Consider the following 18,474-nt stretch of genomic DNA (forward strand, 5'->3'; position numbering starts at 1 on the left):
GTCCTTTATATAAATAAGATTCAAGTTATGTACACACAATAACCCACTTTGTGCTCAGGCAATAATATAGTGATAAATATGTACAATATCTATGTGGTACCATAGTTAACTCTCGATTTCATTAAAATGCACCAACTGCTGACAGTCTCAATGGCATACAAATCAAATAGTAAGGTGAATCAACAATAGACATAAGGGGTAAGACAAGTTGGGTTAAACAACTGGCAGAATACTCGGTCCCTTCCACTAGACACAGTTCTGTGTGTGGATCCCCTTACCTGGGCAACCTGTAAATAAAGTGTATCACCAAGCCCAGTCCATATAGTGTTTAATATAGTCTTTGTTCCTTCTAAAAAGGTTCTACTACCCCAATGTACCTGGTTTAGCAGAGTTTGATGTCAGGTTGTCGACAGATCCTTCTTGAGTGAACTCCCTTTAAGGCAGGAGCCACGGATCGTTGAGGTTCCTTGAAGAAAAGGTGAACAATGTTGTGGAGGTAGCAGCTTCAGTCCTTGCGGTGCTTGTTACCGATAGGTCGTGGACGTCCTACGAATATGAGGCGTGCGATGCACCTCGATGACGAGAGTTTGTTGCCGCAAAGAGTCAATGAAGAACGTAGGCCCAGCAAGGGTGTCGGGTCGTCAACGTTTGGCGTCGGCGATCGGGACTAGACCATGGATGACTTTCGGGTCTGCGTCTTGGTGGAATTCAGGAGGTGGGAAACCCACCCGTGAATTCTCCTCGGTTCGTCGGCGACCTTGACTTTCTCTGGCAGGACAAAGCAGTCGACAGTGATGAGCAAAGGAGTTTAAAGTGTCTTAGGCAATGGAGGGTTGCGGCTCCGGTCGACGAGGTTACATCGGTCCTCCGAAGGAAAGCGGCAACAAAGCCTTCTTCTTCCAGCTGGGCTTCAAGGTTAGGCATCCAATAATTCTGAATGGCACTCAGAAAGGCAGGCAGCCAATCAGGCGCACCGTGCATTTAGGCAATTCTTCTCCCATCCAGACACTCACAACAAGGAATGTGGATTGGGATAAGCACCCAGCCATTCAGCACTCCACGCTGCATTCACACCAGCTTCGGGCAGGGCTGTCTTTTCATTGTGTCACACACCAGAAACCAGACACCCATAACATGAAATGTATATTGGTCACACACTCCATTCATCCAGTTCCCGCCCCAATGGCATATCCACAACATACAGTAACTGGGAAGGCTCCAGCCAGTCTGGCCTGGACTTCCCCACAATACCATATATGGAACTTCCACTCAACAGCCAGTCAGGGAAAGGGCCAGAGTCAGGGCTTCCCAGGATTTTGGGAAAACAAGGTAACAGGCAATAGAAAGCAAGAGGCCACAGGGGCCATTTTGTCTCCTATCAGGAATCAACTGATTCCTATGGCAGGGCCTGGGTATCCCAAAATGGAGGATACTCAGAGCACCTGTCAAATTCTGCATGGAGCTGCCCACCAGCCCATCCTCTGCTCTGTGGGCCACACATAGGTGCCCAAAAACATACACTAGGGTTACAGAGTTGTACCCCCACCCATGAGTGCCATTGGAGTATCCCAGGGGTATGTTCACCACAACCAAAAAGAGGAAGAGCTGCACTGCCAGGAGTCCCGCATGGATTCCTGTGCAGAAAACAACACAGAACACACATGAAAAAGGAGTAAGGACAAGGACAGGGAGTCCCTGTCCATCCAATGCATTTCCAGCATCACAGCTGGTCTGGGAACGCTGAATAGGTTACTGACCTAATTCCTGTCTTCGTCCTCTTATTGCTAAAGAAAGTGACACCTGCTGGGGACCTAGATTTTTTATTGCTTTCCAGAGCTATGACATCTGACACTCTTTTGCAAGAAATAAGACAGAGCAATGCCATCACCTTGGCTGGAAGAGCTTTCCTGGACAGATCTTGGTTATCGGACCAATCTTAAAATAGCCTGAGAACCTTGTTAACGTCCCACAGGCATGTATATTTAGGTGCCGGCAGTCTTAGAAGTTGTATTCCTCTGAGAAGTAGGCTTACCAATGGATGTTCACCTATTGGAAGGCCTGCCACAGGACGGTGACCTGCTGATATCGCAGAATGAAAAGTATTAAATTGTTCTGTAGGCCTTGCCTTGGGCTGTTAAAGCCGCCAGGAGGTTCACCATGTGAATCGCATCTGTTCCAGCGGGATGAACGTTCTTCTACAGATATCAGCCAAGCCTCTTTACCAAGCCACTTTATAAGCTGGCCTGGTTCCTGGTGCTCATTATTTCTCAATGATGAGTTCAGTTTCTCCCGAAAGACCTGGAATATTCCAGGATCCCCGGAAATTGCCCACACTATTAGTTTCAGTTTCCCTGCCTGTACCAAGGGTAGCTCCCCTGTTGGACTCAGAACAATTATTTTGAACTGTGGAAGTGATATTGGACTATTATATGACATCTCTGACAGGTCTGGATGCCAAGCCTGTCCTTTCCAGTCTGGTGTTAACAATATTAGTGACACCCTCTTTCTCCTTATCTGAGCCAGAGTTCTCTCAATCATGGTGAACAGAGGAAATGCATAATTTCTTTCTGGGCCCCATAGCTGAAGAAAAGCATCTGTTGCTGTTGGTTCCGGATCCGGTTTCCAGCTGAAAAAATGTGGCAGCTTTCTGTTCCAACATTATGCAAACAATTCTGTCCGGCAGGGCCCCGATCGGGTCACAATTTTGCAAAACACTGTTGTGTCCAGTTGCCAGTCGCTACCTGGTTCTGTAGCCCTCTGAGGTACTCCACTGAGATGCTGGCATTTTTCTGGCGGCATAAGTGCCAAAAGTATTTTGCTAGATCTGCAAGCATTTTGGACTTCATCCCGCCCAGATGATTGACGTATCTCACTGCAGAGACATTGTCCATTTTGAGTAGAACACAACACTGTGCTCTCTCCTGGGTTCAGCATTTCCTTGCGAATGAACCTGCTAGAAGCTTTAGGCAGTTGACGTGGAGCTTGAGCTCCTCTAATAATCTGCCTTGTCATCTCTCCACCGCGGGCTTTCCAGCCCCAACGACTGGCATCTGACTGTATTATCAGGTATGAGGAGGATCCAAATATTGGTCTCCTGTTCCAAGCTTCCATGTGGTGGTACCACCACTGCAATTCCGTCCTGGCTTCCTGTGATATATGGATTCTTTACTCGTAAAACAGACCCTTCCTGAGGGGCTGTATCTTCAATCGTTGTAATGCCTGGTAGTGGAGAAGTCTGTGGAAAATAGCTTGGATTGAGGAAGCGAGCCGACTTACCAGTGTGGCTAGTTCTCTCAGATATATCACCTCTTTCGACAAGTGTCTGATTTCTTTTTTGATCACCTTGGTGAAAAGATGTGTCTTTACTGAAAAAGACTCTAAGACACCATGTTTGGGAAGAGTAACTTCTTTACTGATGTCGAGTTGACAAGGGTACAAGTACGGATAGGTCCTTAGGTAAGTTACATGGAAGACATAGGAGACATCCACCGGCACCCTCTCTCACAGGCACTCAGCTCACACATAAACATTCCACTCATGAACATTCTACAGGTGTTCCATTAGCGTGCATGCACACAGCACCAGGGCAGGGGAGAACCATGACACAACACATCTCTCTCCTTAACACAGACAAGGGAAAAGGGTACGGAACCGAGCACAAAGGGAGGACCATCTGGAAAAGCGACCAGAACTCTCTAGTCTCCAACACTTCATCCCAACTCAGGCAAGAAGAAAAAACTCCCACAAACCTCTCATTCCATTCCACGTATGAACAAGGAGCACCGTTCCCACAGAATCTCAACCCCTCGCAGTTCCCCAAATAAACAGGACAGCATATACAAAAACAACTCACAGTCCAGGCTTGTGGGCCCAACAGCAAGACATTCAAATCAGGGGAACCAACCCCAACACAACAACTACACAACAAGGTTCATCATGACTCTTAACTCCGAACATCTCTCGTCATGCCTCCAACAGCCACAGTGCACTGTAATGTCGGCAAACCCTGTGAGGGAGTCAACCATCCGCATAGGGAGTGTGTGCTCGCCTGGGCTTTTTTGGGTGATTTTTTAGGAAATAGAATGATGGGAGATCAACCTCTGAAAATGTGTGGGGCTAATCAACACACATTTTCTAATGCTCGGCGCACAACAAACACATAGTCCAGTGCACTCTGGGTGACACAGCCTACAGGCGCAATCCTCCCTGTCACATTTATTTGACAGGTGACAGAAAAGGGTGCACAAAAACATCCAGGCGAGAAGGGTAACACCTTCCTCCTCCCATGGTCCGCCTAATTAAATATCAAAGGCTCCGTGGATCTGCCCTGTTCTATTGTCTAAATTCTGTGTGGTGGCGGTGCATACTGATGAGAGTTAATTGAAGCAGGCATGTGAATAGGCCTGACCACAGAACTTAACAATGGGCAGGAAAGCTAACACCTCTTTGATATGCAATATGTCAATTTGAAGCTAGCTCCCACCCCTCTGTATGAAAGACAGTGAATGGCATGTCTGGGTCCACTATTTACCGTAGGCAACCCCTGCAGAGCGGACCCCTTTCAGAGGGAGAAGTATGTGAGTTAAGGGAGACAGAAAGTCTGCTCTTGTCACAAACTTCAAGCGAGACCTGAACTTTGATCAAGAGCCACAGAGGGCTCGGTTAACCAGAGAGACACTTTGATCTACAACAGACAGGAAGATGGGTGGGGCTTAGGAGTACATGGTGTCACCCCTTACCTTTCCTGTTGCAAAGCACTCTGGTCCTGACTTCACGCATAATAGAAGATTTTTGGTGAGGACCTTGCATTGGTTTTTTAGGGGTGGCTAAGCCTGCACCAATCACCGGGGACCATTTGGATTTAAAAGAGGGCTGAGCCCCTCACTTAGCAGATCATCTGAAGACTTCGCAAGAAGTAACACGAAGCACTCATTTGGACCCTGGCTGAAGGTACAGTCTCCCTTAGATCTTCCACCAGTGAAGGAAGGCCAGGATTTACAAGAGAGAAGCAAGATCCCTCCCCTAAACATCTCCCAGGGAACAGGGGGAGATACCGGACTCAGAGAACCAGTCCAGCAGCTCCAGAACCAGTACCCAGCCAGCACACGGCGTGCCCTGCCAGATTCTGCCAGCAAGATTCCTACGTGGTAAGTGCCAGAGACTCTCTGAACAAAGGACAAGCCCGTTGCCTCCAAACACTCTCCTCGGTATTGGGCCGTCCTCCACAAGCCCTGCGAAGAAGCTAGGAGGAGTGCAACACAAGCGTCAACCAGTGTTTATCTTTTAAGGACATTTTCGAGCATTCGAGCCGCGATCGGCTGCACCACTGATTGTTGTCACGCTGCAGTCACTCAAGACACCTTGACCAGCATTCCAAATCCACCAACCAGCACAGAGAAAATTAATACTGACCCTGAGCCACCGTGTAGGTCAGCCTGCAGCTGTCTGTCCAGCCTCGCTTGCTGAACTGCCTACCACCTGATACCCACAGCTGTCTCCCATCTTCAACTCTGTTGCAGGAGCTGCAAAGCGTCCTGAAACCGACTCTACGCTGTCGAGCATCAAGATCATCCCAAGCACCAGGTACATTGTGGTTCTGACCCCCTCGTCCTTCTCCGAAGGCCCCTAGTGACATTTACAACACCTTGTCCCTTGGTGCTGAAACCGAATAACCTTGAACAGTTAAGACTCATTGCTTTACCGACTACTCTCCTGTCAGTATCCAGATTGCATCCCTTTCCTTCGTGAAACTGTCTGTCCTCTGTGTTCCTTTACAGGCTGTATTGTATGTTGTAGTGTGCTAGAACTGTCTATTGTAATAATAAGAAAGTAGATATTTGTATACATCCTTGACTGGACAGTCCCCTTTATCATTGGCTAATAATTGTATTTTCTCTAACAAACGTTCCACAACCTTGCAGAGATAAACCTGATGTTCCATCCACGGTACCAAAATTGGGCAAGGAGGTATATAATAGACTTGTGTTCCAATCTGTTTGGATCCCTTCTGGTAGTACTAGAGGTGTGGGGCTGAGTGATGGTTTAGAAACCGATATTGAGAAACAGCGGGACAAGGTCACCATAGAGCTGTGTAAATTGGCGCTTGAAGAGCAGAAGGACGCCAACAGATCCGCCTCTAGCGAAAGCAGCAGTAGTGGCTCAAACCAGAGTGCCCGGGATAAGCCCTGAAGGCACATCCCCAAAGACTTAGTACAGGCTTATGAAGTATATTATTGACTGGTTTGAAGTGCTCAAGCTGGTTTACCAGCAACAGGAGGTGGTTCAGGTACTATGGGGGGCATTCCTGATGAGTCACTTACCGACACCAGGGACTGATGTAATTCTTCAGTTAACTCCTGAGGAAAGGCCCATTTATGAAAGAATGAAGGCAGCCCTCCTCAGGTAGTCCTGTAAAACCCCATAACAGTATCTCAAGAGCTTCAGAGTGCTCGGAAAGAAAAAGAAAAGTGGGCAGACATTTGAAGCGTTCACACACTTGTCTTTGAAATATCTCAGCGGATTGGAGGCTGGTAACAAAGTTGACACATTTAAAGGGATGTACAATTTGATTACGTGTGAGCATGTATTGAATAATTGTAAGGTTCACCTACACTAACATCATGTGGACAAAACTATCACAGACCCTAGGGAGCTTGCAAAGGCTGGGGACAGGTTTGTGAGTACTCGAGTCAGGAAAAGGGGCTCAGACGAGCACACCCAAAATGGAAGGAAAATCAGCAGACAAAAAGTAAACAAGGATGGGCAGGACAAAGGTCCAACCCAATCCTATTCGAAGTCTGACCCCCAAAAGAATGAAGGGAAATCCCAAAACTCTAGTTCAGCTGTGCACACCGAAAAGAAGAGCGCAGGCACCCCTAACACTGGAACACCTGCGTTCTCCCCACCCAAAGGTTGTTTTGTGTGTAAGGAGCTTGGCCACAGGAAAGGGGATCCTGCTTCCAATGGATTACCCAAGCAAGCCATAGTGAATGTTGGACTTGTGGAAGAGGCCATCATTAGTGTGGGCCTCTTAGAGGAAGACTTCCCACTAGGCCAGGGAGTGGCCGGATGGGGATTGGTTATACTGAGTGGCAATGGAACCAGGTCTCCAGAAGAGATTACAGTTCCCAATAATACTCAACTCTATCATGTGTATATCAATGGACACAAAACTCCTGAAGTCCGAGTCACTGTGGCTACCATCACTGCTGTCACCCGGCAGTGCGTACAGCCAGGCCAGTATATTGATGGGCCTGATTGGTGGGTAAGTGGGTTTGATGGAAAGAGTAAGTGCCCCATGTTGATAGTAGAGTTCAGCTGGCGAGGTGAAATGACCCTGAGCTATGTAGAAGTGAAAGACTCCATCCGTGTCCCCTGTTTGTTGGGTAACGATCTTCCTGATACCGAGATAGTCGCAGTGGCTACCTGATTGAGGGCCAAAGAGATCACCCAATTGAACACTCTCAGAGCCTTGGGGCCTGGAGTGCTTCCAGAGGGCTTGTTGGAAGAACCAGCGTGGCCAGTAGCCCCTAGTCCAGTTCCACATACCACTAACTCGCCTACTCTTGCGGGAGAGGTGCTAGTAGCCACTGAGGACCCTACTTTGGTGGCAGTGGACTCAGTAACTTCAAAGTTGCCTGGCGCAGCACAGCAACCTGAGGTGGAAGTCCAGGTGGGCTCAGATCTGAAGGGCCTGCCCAAGCTGGATGAGTTTGCATCAGCTGGGGGCCCAGGTCAGACTGACTTCTTCACAGCCCAGAAAGTGTGTCCCTCTCTGGCGGGTCTGTGGAAGCAGGCAGAGGAGCAGGCTAAGGGCGAGGCCTGTTCAAAGTGTACTGGGAGGATGGACTCCTGTACAGTGAGCCAAAAGACGCAGAGGGCAGGGGCACCAGAAGGATAGTGATTCCAAAAAGCCACAGAAATTTCCTTTTGGATTTGGCTCACCAGATTCCTTTAGCAGGTCACTTGGGAGTGACTAAGACATCTGACCGGTGTCTGGGCACATTTACTGGCAGCAGTTTGGTGTAAAGGTTAAGGAATTTGTCCGGTCCTGCCCGACTGTTCAAGCTTCTGGCAAGTCAGGTGGTGCCGCAAAGGTCCCCTTAATTCCACTAACGGTGGGTGGGTGGCCTTTTGAGAGAATAGGCACGGATATTGTGGGTCCTTTGGAACCTCAAGCCAGCTCAGGCAACAGATATATCTTTGTGGTGGTAGACCACGCCACAAGATACCCGGACGATGTCCCTCTGAAGAGTATCAAAGCCCCTGTGGTTGCAAAGTCCCTGCTTGGGATATTCTGCTGTGTTGGATTGTCCAAGGAAGTAGTTTCTGACAGAGGATCATACTTCATATCAGCGTATATGAAGGCCATGTGGGAAGAGTATGGAGTCACCTATAGGTTTTCTACATCCTTCCATCCACAACCAAATGGGCTTGTTGAGCAGATCAACAAGTCCCTGAAAGGCATGATAGGTGGCTTTGAAGAGCACCTGAGGAGAAAATGGGTTATTCTTCTGCCGTGCCTTCTGTTCGCCTACAGGGAGATGCCACAGAATGGAGTAGGGTTTAGCCCATTTGAGCTTCTGTTTGGACACCATGTACGAGGTCCCCTCAGTCTAGTGAAAGAGGGATGGGAAAGCACACCCTCATCCTCTACACAAGATGTGATGTACTCGGCCTCCGGTCTATAATGACAAAGTACATGGAACAGTCAACCAAGAACCTAAAGGCCAGTCAGGAGCTGATGAAGCACTGGCATGACCAGAAGGCTACAGTGACAGTTTATTCTCTAGGCCAATGGGTGTGGATTAGGGAGCCTGTCAAACCCAGTGCCCTTCAGGACAAGTGGACTGGGCCTTGCTGTGTGCTGGAAAAGGTCAGTGAGGTGAATTATCTCATTGACGTGAAAGGACCTAAACAGATGTGCACAGCCTTTCACGTCAACTGGCTAAAACCCCATTATAGCCGGAATGACTTGGTCATGGCATTAGTGACTGGCGGAGAGACTGAGGAGGAGACCGATCCCTTCCCAGACCTCTTGCACACTGAAGCCACAGATGGGTTAGTTGAAGGTGTCAACCTTGCAACGGACCTGTCAGAACAGCAACTTGCAGACTGTCGCCGTTTACTGGGACAGTTTGCCTGTCTGTTTTCACTGACTTCCAGTCGTGCAGATTGGTGCACCCATGATGTGGACACTGGAGAGGGTAAGTCGGTGAAGAATAGGATTCATAGGGTGTCCGATACGGTCAGGGACACCATCAAGGAGGACGTTTCCAAGATTTTGTCCCTAGGAGTGAGAGAGTCATCCCACAACCCCTGGGTTAGGCCAGTGACACTTGTCCCTAAAAAGACCAGCGGTGGGAAGACTGAAGTTTGCTTTTGTGTGGACTACAGGGGGCTCAATTCTGTCACGAAGACAGATGCTCACCCCATTCCTCGGGCAGATGAGTTCATTGACAAGCTCAGCGCTACCAAGTTTATGAGTACCTTTGACCTCATGCCAGGTTATTGGCAGGTCAGCTTGACAAATGGAGCGAGATAGAGGTCCGCATTCTCAACCCTGGAAGGGCATTATCAGTTCACAAGTGCCAGATAGGGTACCGTGACCTACCTAGGCCACCTGGTCGGTGGAGGTAAAAAACAACCTCTCGAATGGAAGGTACAGGTTGTGGAGGAGTGGGACATCTCCACCACACAGACGCAGGTGACAGCATTTCTAGGTCTCACCAAGTGCTACCGGTCATTTATCAGGGGGTATGGGACCATTGCCATTCCCCCTGAATGATGTAACTTCCAAGAAGATGCCGATGAAGGTAACTTGGACCCCCGCCTGTCAAACCTCATTTCAAGATTTAAAGGATGGATTTTACAGGGCCCCAGTTCTGAATGTGCCAGACTATGGTCAGGAATTCATTATCCAGACAGACACGTGTGATTTTGGGATTGGAGCAGTGTTAGTGCAGCTGAACTCTGAAGGGGTAGAGCAACCTGCCGCCTACATTAGCAGGTGGTTGACAAAAAGGGAAAGGAACTGGGCTGTCATAGAAAAAGAGGTGTATGCTGTCATGTGGGCTGTAAAGAAGCTGAAACCCTACATCTTTGGGTGTCATATTATGATCCAGACAGCCCATAGGCCTCTGCAATGGTTAATGGCCATGCAAGGGGAGAACCCTAAGCTTTTGCGTTGGGCCATATTCCTACAGGGATTAGATATGGACATCCAGCACAAACCAGGCTCCCAGCATGGAAATGCAGATGGCTTCAGCTGGCACTTTCGCCTTGATGACAAACCAGGCCCTCAGTAGGGTGGTGGTTCACGTGTTGAGGCTGGGGGAATGTGAGGGATTCGACCATCCGCCCAGGGAGTGTGTGCTCACCTGGGCTTTTTTCAATTATTTTTTAGGAAATGGAATGATGGAAGATAAACCTCCGAAAATGTGTGGGACTAAACCGCACACATTTTCCAATGCTCGCCACACAACAAACACATAGTCCAGTGTACTCTGAGGGACAAAACCTACAGGCGCAGTCCTCCCTGTCACATTTATTTGACAGGTGACAGTGAGGGGTGCACGAAAACATCCAGAGGAGAAGGTCACCACCTTCCTCCTCCCATGGCCAGCCTAATTAAATATCAAAGGCTCCATGGATCCGCCCTGTTCTATTGTCTAAGTTCTGTGTGGAGTTGTTGCATACTGATGAGAGTTAATTGAAGCAGGCATGCGAATATGCCTGACCACAGAACTTAACAATGGGCAGGAAAACAAACACCTCTTTCATATGCAATATGTCAATTTGAACCTAGTTCCCACCCCTCTGTATGAAGGACAGTGCATGGCAAGTCTGAGTCCACTATTTACTGTAGGCAACCCCTGCAGAGCGGACCCCTTTCAGAGGGAGAAGTATGTGATTTAAGGGAGACAGAAAGTCTGCTCTTGTCACAGGCTTAAAGGGAGACCTGCGCTTTGATCAAGAGTCACAGAGGGCTCAGTTAACCAGAAAGACACTTTGATCTACAACAGACAGGAAGATGGGTGGGACATAGGAGTACTATCTGGTGTTTACCTTTCCTGTTGCAAAGCACTCTGGTCCTGACCTCACGCATAACAGAAGATTGTTGGTGGGGACCCCGGATTGGTTCTTTAAGCTAGGTTTAGCTTGCACCAATCACTGGGGACCATTTGGTTTTAAAAGAGAGCCGAGCCCCTCACTTAGCAGATCATCTGAAGACTTAACAAGGAGTAACAAGAAGGACTCATTTGGACCCCGGCTGAAGGTACAGTCTGCCTTATATCTTCTCCCAGTGAAGAAAGGCCACTTCCAAGAGGGAAGCAAGATGCCTCCCCTAAACATCTCCCAGGGAAAATAGGGAGATACCGGACCCAGAGGACCCGTCTAGCAGCTCCAGAACCGGTACCCAGCCAGCACACAGCGTGCCCTACTAGGTTCTGCAAGCAAGCCTCCTAGTTGGGAAGTGCCGGAGAGTCTCTGAACAAAGGACAAGGCCGTTGCCTGTAAACACTCTCCTCAGTGTTGGGCCATCTACCTTGAAAGGACGCCATGAGCCCTGCAAAGAAGCTAGAAGGAGTGCCACACAAGCATCAACCAGCGTCCATCTTTTAAGGCCCTTTTTCGAAGGTAGCCCAGCCCTTGAACCGCGACCAGCTGCACCACTGACTGTTGGCAAGCTGCAGTCACTCAACCCGTCTGAGACGCCTCGACCAGCGTTCCAGATCCGCCAACCAGCACAGAGACAACGATTCTTGACCCTGACCCATCGTGTAGACCAGCCTGGAGCCGTCCGTCCAGCCCCGCTTGGCGAACTGCCTGCCGGATGATACCCGCAGCTGTCTCCCGTCTTGAACTCTGTCACAGGAGCTGCAAAGCACCCTGGAACCGACTTGACGCCGTCTAGCATCAAGATCATCCCAAACACCAGGTACATAGTGGTTCTGTCCCCCTGCTCCTAGTGACATTTACGACCCCTGCTCCATTGGTGCTGAAACCGAATAACCTTGAACAGTTAAGACTGATTGCTTTACCGACTACCCTCCTGTCAGTATCCAGAGTACATCCCTTTCCTTCGTGAAACTGTCTGGCCTCTGTGTTCCTTTACAGAGTGGGTTATATTTTGTAGTGTGCTAGAACTGTCTGTTGTAATAGTAATAAAGTAGATATTTGTATACAACCTTAACTGGACAGTCCCTTTTATCATTAAGTAATAATTGTATTTTCGCTGTGTTGCAACTAACCAACGACCCACGACCTTGCCTACCGTTCCGTCCACGTGTCCTCTGCCGCCGACAAACCTGGTGGATTCTTCTGCGTTGGCGGTGGCGACACAGAGGTAGAATGTTCTAGTCCCTTCTCTGTGTTTAGGGTACAGCCATGGCTCCAGCCTCATTGGCACGGTGCCTGCCGGGAGTATTTATTCCACCTCCTCCACGGCAGACGCCGCGTTGCAACCCATTTCGGATGGTTTCCTCTTCCGGGTTCTCACGCTCCTGTCAGCCGACGCTCCTCCCTTGGTCCTCTCGGTCATGTTCTACACTTTGCCTTCGCGGCTCCCGCAAAGCGCCGCCTTCGCTGCTCTCACTTCGCATTTTCCCTTTCGGTTTCTGCAGGTTGTTATTTCGCGAGCCACGTCTCCTCGGGCGCAGCCTCGTCCTCTTACTCTTCCCCTGAATTCTCTCTCCTTCTTCTCTACCTGTTGACCGGCCCTCCGGTCCTACTTACCTTCCCCACATTTTACTTGGCTGTTCTCTCCTGGTCCTGCTCCGGTCTGCAGATTTACCACACCTCCGCCGGCAGTGTTTACTTTGCCTCCACACGGGCAGCTGGGTTCTGCTTCATTACTCCTCCAGGCCAACTGCTCCACAAAGACTCTCCATCTCCAGCTTACGGCAACACACTCCAGTCTGCAGTATGATCTGGTCGGCGGAGCAAAAGAAGAGTTAACGTGCCTCGAAGGGTTTTTTCCCTATCTGGGTTTTTCCCTTATTCCGGCTTGGTTCCGGAAGGGGCGCAGCAGGAATGCTGTTCCCAAGCATTCACTGTGGCTTCCTTCCATGACAAGCATATCCAACTGTGAAAGGGGAGAGACTACCTCGCCCGGCGGCACCTGCAATCCGCAGACAACGACTCCAGCAGCTCATGTGAGGAGAGTGTGAAAAAAGGGGAGAAGAGGGAAACAGGGTGCTGAAATCATTACACCACGTTACCAAAATTGCACAAGGAGGTTTATAATTGACTTGTGTACTTGTGTTCCAATCTGTTCGGATACCTTCTGGTGTACTAGAGGTGTGGGGCTGATTGATGCTTTAGAAACCGATATTCATCCATGGACCACAGGTGCCCTGGAAGTTGATTTGTCACACACCCCTTAACAAACCAATCTGCCAAAAGCACAAGCAACACCCAAACACCCCAGAAAACTGGGTATTGGTTACCCACCCCCACAGAAATGGAGAGGAGCAGACCACCCCCACAAGGGTACCGGGTGTCCAACCCCAGAGAACCAAAAGCATCAGACGGGAAACCCCTCCGTAGGTAATTCGTCTAATAATGCTACAATCTATTGGGATGTCCAACACCCCCACATCCAACACAAAACAGGGATGAGAAAAAAATAACCCCAAAGGTGCCGGTTGTCGAACACCCAGGGCGGACCATGGTCAGGCACACACCAGCGGACACTGCACCATACACACCATCAGGTTGGAACCCACTGGCGGACACTGCACTGCTCTCTCACACACACACACACACACACATACTTGTTGGGCCGCCACAAAACCAACCAGTGGTTCACTAGGCCACAGGCTGAGTTTACAAAACAAAGCCTCACAACACTTGGCGAGTGGAAAACTGAGTGTTCCCTGGTTTGTCTTTATGATGAAGCCCAGAAATTATATAGATCGAGAAGGGACTAACTCTGACTTCTACTAATTGATTAGAAATCCTAGTTCCCGAATAGATTGGTTGTTATTGTCACCTGATCCTGTAACAGATCACTGTCCTGACACATCAGACAAATATTGTCCAGGTAGACAATCAACCGAATACCTTGTTCTCTTAGATTGCTGACCATCGGTTCATCAGCTTGGTGAAACACCAAGGTGCTGATGCCAGTCCGAATGGTAGAATTTGAATCTCCCGTCTGCATGCTCCAGATAAATTGGAAAAATGTCAATGTTCCGGTGCTATGGGTGCCATCAGATATGCGTCCTCGAGGTCTATCCTGGCCAACCAGTCCCCTTTATGTAGTATTTCTCTCATGAGATGGATTCCCTCCATCTTGAAATGTCTATATACTATGAATGCGTTCAAATTCATGAGGTTGATCACTGGTCTCAACTTGCAACTGCCTTTCATTAAAAACATATTGCTTATGAAACAGCCTGTGCCGACAGCGCTGGAGCAATGGCCTTTTTCCATCCTAGCTCTGTAATCTTTTGTTCTTCGATTAACACTATCAGTCTTGGGGGATGCTCTTGTACCGGTTCTTGATAGAAATCTAAATGAAAATGCCAAACTGTTTCTAGAATCCATGGATCTCCAGAGATTGCTCTCCATCTTTCTACACGCTGTGACACTCTCCCGCCAACTGCCGGAATCTCTGTGTCTTTTAGTGTAGCGTGCTGTGCTGATACCGCACTCACCTGCATTGGTATACTGCCGTTTTCCGGCAGACCGCCAGCCTCTTCCTCTACCTGTTCCTCGTGAAGGGAAAAGGGGTTGGTTTTGCAGTCTTCTTGTTCTCGCCAATTGGCTCTATTATTGTAATAATGGCTGCCACAAAGAGGAGACTGTAACTGTGCAATGTGGATTTCTCTAAGGCATTTGACACGATCTCCTGACCCTTACTTTGGAAAAAATGAAGAAACTTGGGTCTTGACCCCTCTGTGTCCATCCAATGACACCAAGAGGGAGACAACTCAGCTGAACTCAAAGTAAATATCTGACTCAAGGCCCCTTTATTGTATAATCTCTATGTCTCTGAGCTAGATGAAGCCCTGGGAGGGACCACAACTTTCCACCTAGAATTGGGACTATGCCAGCACTGTGGTTGATGTATGCGAATGATACATTCCTCGTGGATAGCACGCAGATTGGGCTTCAACGACTCATGAATGCCCTACAAAGCTATGCCTCCATTAATAACCGTGCCATAAATGCCATTAAAGGGATAGTTCACTCAAAGGTTTTATTGGCTAAAAGGATGGCCCACAATCAATAATATATATAAAAAATATTTTAAGCAAGGCTCCTATGTAAAGTTTAGAGCAAATGAGGATCAAACTCGAATATTTCAAGCACTATGAGGCATCCATTTTGTGAAATGGATGAGCCTCTTGTGCTTGTTTTAAGCTCTGCCCTTGTGCCACTAATGAAGCAAAAGCCAGCCAGCTGAAATAAACAAAAGCTACCAGTAGGTGGCTTTTGCTTCATTATTGCCAGAGAGCAGAGAATGGAGGCAGTAAGGCTGCCGAGAGCCTCCACTGGGGTCAGTCCCAGTGGAGGCTCTCCGTTTAGAACTAGGTGTGCAATCACTAAGAGCCAATTGGTGCATACAATGCAGCATGTTATATATAGCTCAGATTACTACCACTAATAATGTTCTGACACTTGCAGGCCTCTTTACGGGAAGGTTTCATGCCACATGTTCGAATCAATTTCTGAGGGCTTAAGGAAAACGGCACATGATCACTTTGATAATATCAATTTAAAGATCGATACCAGCTCTGCCCTGACATCAAGCAAAATTGGCCCTGAAGTGTATAATAAGCTGTGAACTAAAACACAAGTCTGGGACTGGGCAGGTTCTATTGACCAGCTCAGCTGAAAAAAAAGATATGCGGAGTATAGAAGACAGGGCTTTTTGTATAACAAACCCTGCACTAACATTACCAAGAACTACATAGATTTGTGAGCTATCTCCGCTTTCATATACTACCAATATGTTAATACACTGGGGCCTGGAGTGGAGTACCAAGCGACATGAGATTGTGCAGGCTATGTAAGACAAAGGTAGAATCAGCCAGACACATACTAACGCAGTGTCCTAACCTGACTGAGCAATATCATAAAGGGGTACAATTAATTTGTGCAATGTATAGAGAATATACAGGAAGGTCAATTTTGGAACACGTTAACAGTGGCTACCTCTCTGGTGATAACTAATACAGTGCATTGTGTGTGGAAAAAGGCACAAAATAAGATAGATGGTTTGGTTTTATTGGCTATGATCAATTCACATAGAAAAAAAAATCTATTATTGTAAGGTCTGAAGGATGAGTAGCGCTGTCCGAGGGGCCTCTGCTTCTGTCACCCCTTCTAAAAATGTTGTTGCCAAATACTTTTTTGTGAGATGCCAGGGCTTTGCTGAGTGCAGCATAAGAGTTGGCAAATGTCATCATGTCTTTGATAAATGATTCTCCAAATAGCTTGCCCTTGGTGGCAGCCGCTGCCTCTGATGAAGCCAGCTCACCTATTTTGGGGTCTATTTTCACTAGAATCGATCTCCTTCTCTCTGCTGCTTTGGCACTGTTCGCATTTCCCAAAAGACATATGGCCCCAAGAGCCCCCCCGGCAAGTATGTTGCAGTCTATTGCTTCCCCTCTTCGACTAGTTGTAAGATCTTAGCGAATGGGCCCACCACATCTTGTCTTGGCACGCTCTCCATGATCTGTCTAGACCCTTTTTTTATATATTTGCTATATCGTCCCATGAACATGAGCCGATCAATCTCTGCCATGTCTGCCACTCTGTCTGGGACATGGGTCTAGGGTATTTGGCTCTTAGTTTATTTCTGGCTTCCTTGGTCAAAAGTGTCTGCAGCCTTTTCTTTAAGTACACTGCTATCTTGGCAAGAGGTTCCCACTCGGAAGATCTGGGATGTACTAGGTTATCCAGGTTGAACTCATTCCTGCATTCTTCCTCCTCCTCTGCCCTTTTCCTTTTCTTGGAAGCCTTATTCCTTATGGCATCACTCGAGGATGATTCCTCTATTTCCTCTACACTTTCGTCAGATTACTCGTTCCAGCTTTGAATATCCTTCTCTTCCGAGCTGCATGGGCTGCCATCATGCCATTTGTCATCTCTCTCACTTGATCTTGCCTTCTTTATGCCAATTCTTTCCCTGTGTGGTGAACCCGGGTGGTTTGGGGCACTGCGAGCCCTGTGGTTTTTTTTTCTTCTCCTATTTTTCATGTTAGCCTCTCTTGTGCCGTTTAACCTCGGTCCTTGCATCCCCTCTGAGAGTGCTAAGAATTCCTCCACCAAGCTCATTCATTTAGAGATAGGCCCCAGGCTTGCGCAGAAGGCCTTCTGTATTATCTGGCTCATTCTGGGTTGTCACCTGCTGTGGTTCGTGTGGGGTACGTTTGACTCCTCGCTGGAGATGATTGTTTGTCTACTCATTCTGTAGAGGATTAATCAAAGTGTTAAGCTTATTAAAAGGTGAGTAATTGCAGGAATCTTGGGCCTGCCCCCATCGAAGTGAGATTTCTTTTGTAAATGGCAGAATTATTATAGCGGGTAAGGGAAAAGTGCTGCTTGTGCAGCTTGACATTTTACCTTGGGACTGCACCCACTCTACTTTCCAAGGGACTGGCTCGTTGAATGATATTAGTGTTAAAACTATAAGAGGCCGCAAGATCTCTTTTCTCTCCGCCTATGCCTTGTAAGGATCAGCGCTCAGCATCTTTCTGGGCTTCCCCCGCAAAGATGTGCGTTCATTGGTCATTTTTAAGTCCACAGAAGTGCGCTCCGACAGCGCCAGAACCGCAAAGTCCTGTTGCGCATTGTCCGCAACTTCCACGGAACACTGCCCTGTAAATTATGCTGCATAACCCTGTAGGTGCCGTAGCCAGCGACCCCCATTACATACATGCCAAACCTCCTGATTTAGGCGCGAGACTCCCAATATTTCTATTAAACTAGGGCTATTTTTTTTACTGTTTCCTGCCTAAAACAATTATCGCCCCCAATGCAGTATTATGGGAAAATGACATTCTCACGATTTCTGTGGTGAAATCTCCCTCTCAGGGGCTAAACAATGTTGGCATGTCTGCCGTTAAGCACTACCGAGTCAAAAGGGGCCTGCGGAAATGATCTGCCTTGCGCTCGTTCGTGCAAGGGGGGGGGGGGAGTCGTAGTTAAGTTAGTTATCACGTGGCAAATCCAGTACACTCTTAAATCTCAGTCACACAACATACATAAGAAATGTATAAAATGTCTAATTATCTGCTGCTCCAACAGCAAAGAAAAAGGAAGTTAAAGAAGGGAAGGAAGTTAAAGGTCGTGAGAGATAGTGATTGGATAGAAGGAACATGTGAGGGACTGTAAAAAAACACGCTCAAACTACGAAAATGACTCAGTTTCGAGGCAATTGTAGTTTTTTCTTAAGGTTGTACTTGTTTTGCATACGTTTATTGTTGTGATGCTCGAGAAGTAAAAGGAAAGAGTTAC

The sequence above is a fragment of the Ambystoma mexicanum genome, chromosome 1p, assembly GCF_040938575.1.
Source record: "Ambystoma mexicanum isolate Mex_15411 chromosome 1p, UKY_AmexF1_1, whole genome shotgun sequence".
NCBI classification, from domain to species: Eukaryota; Metazoa; Chordata; class Amphibia; order Caudata; family Ambystomatidae; genus Ambystoma; species Ambystoma mexicanum.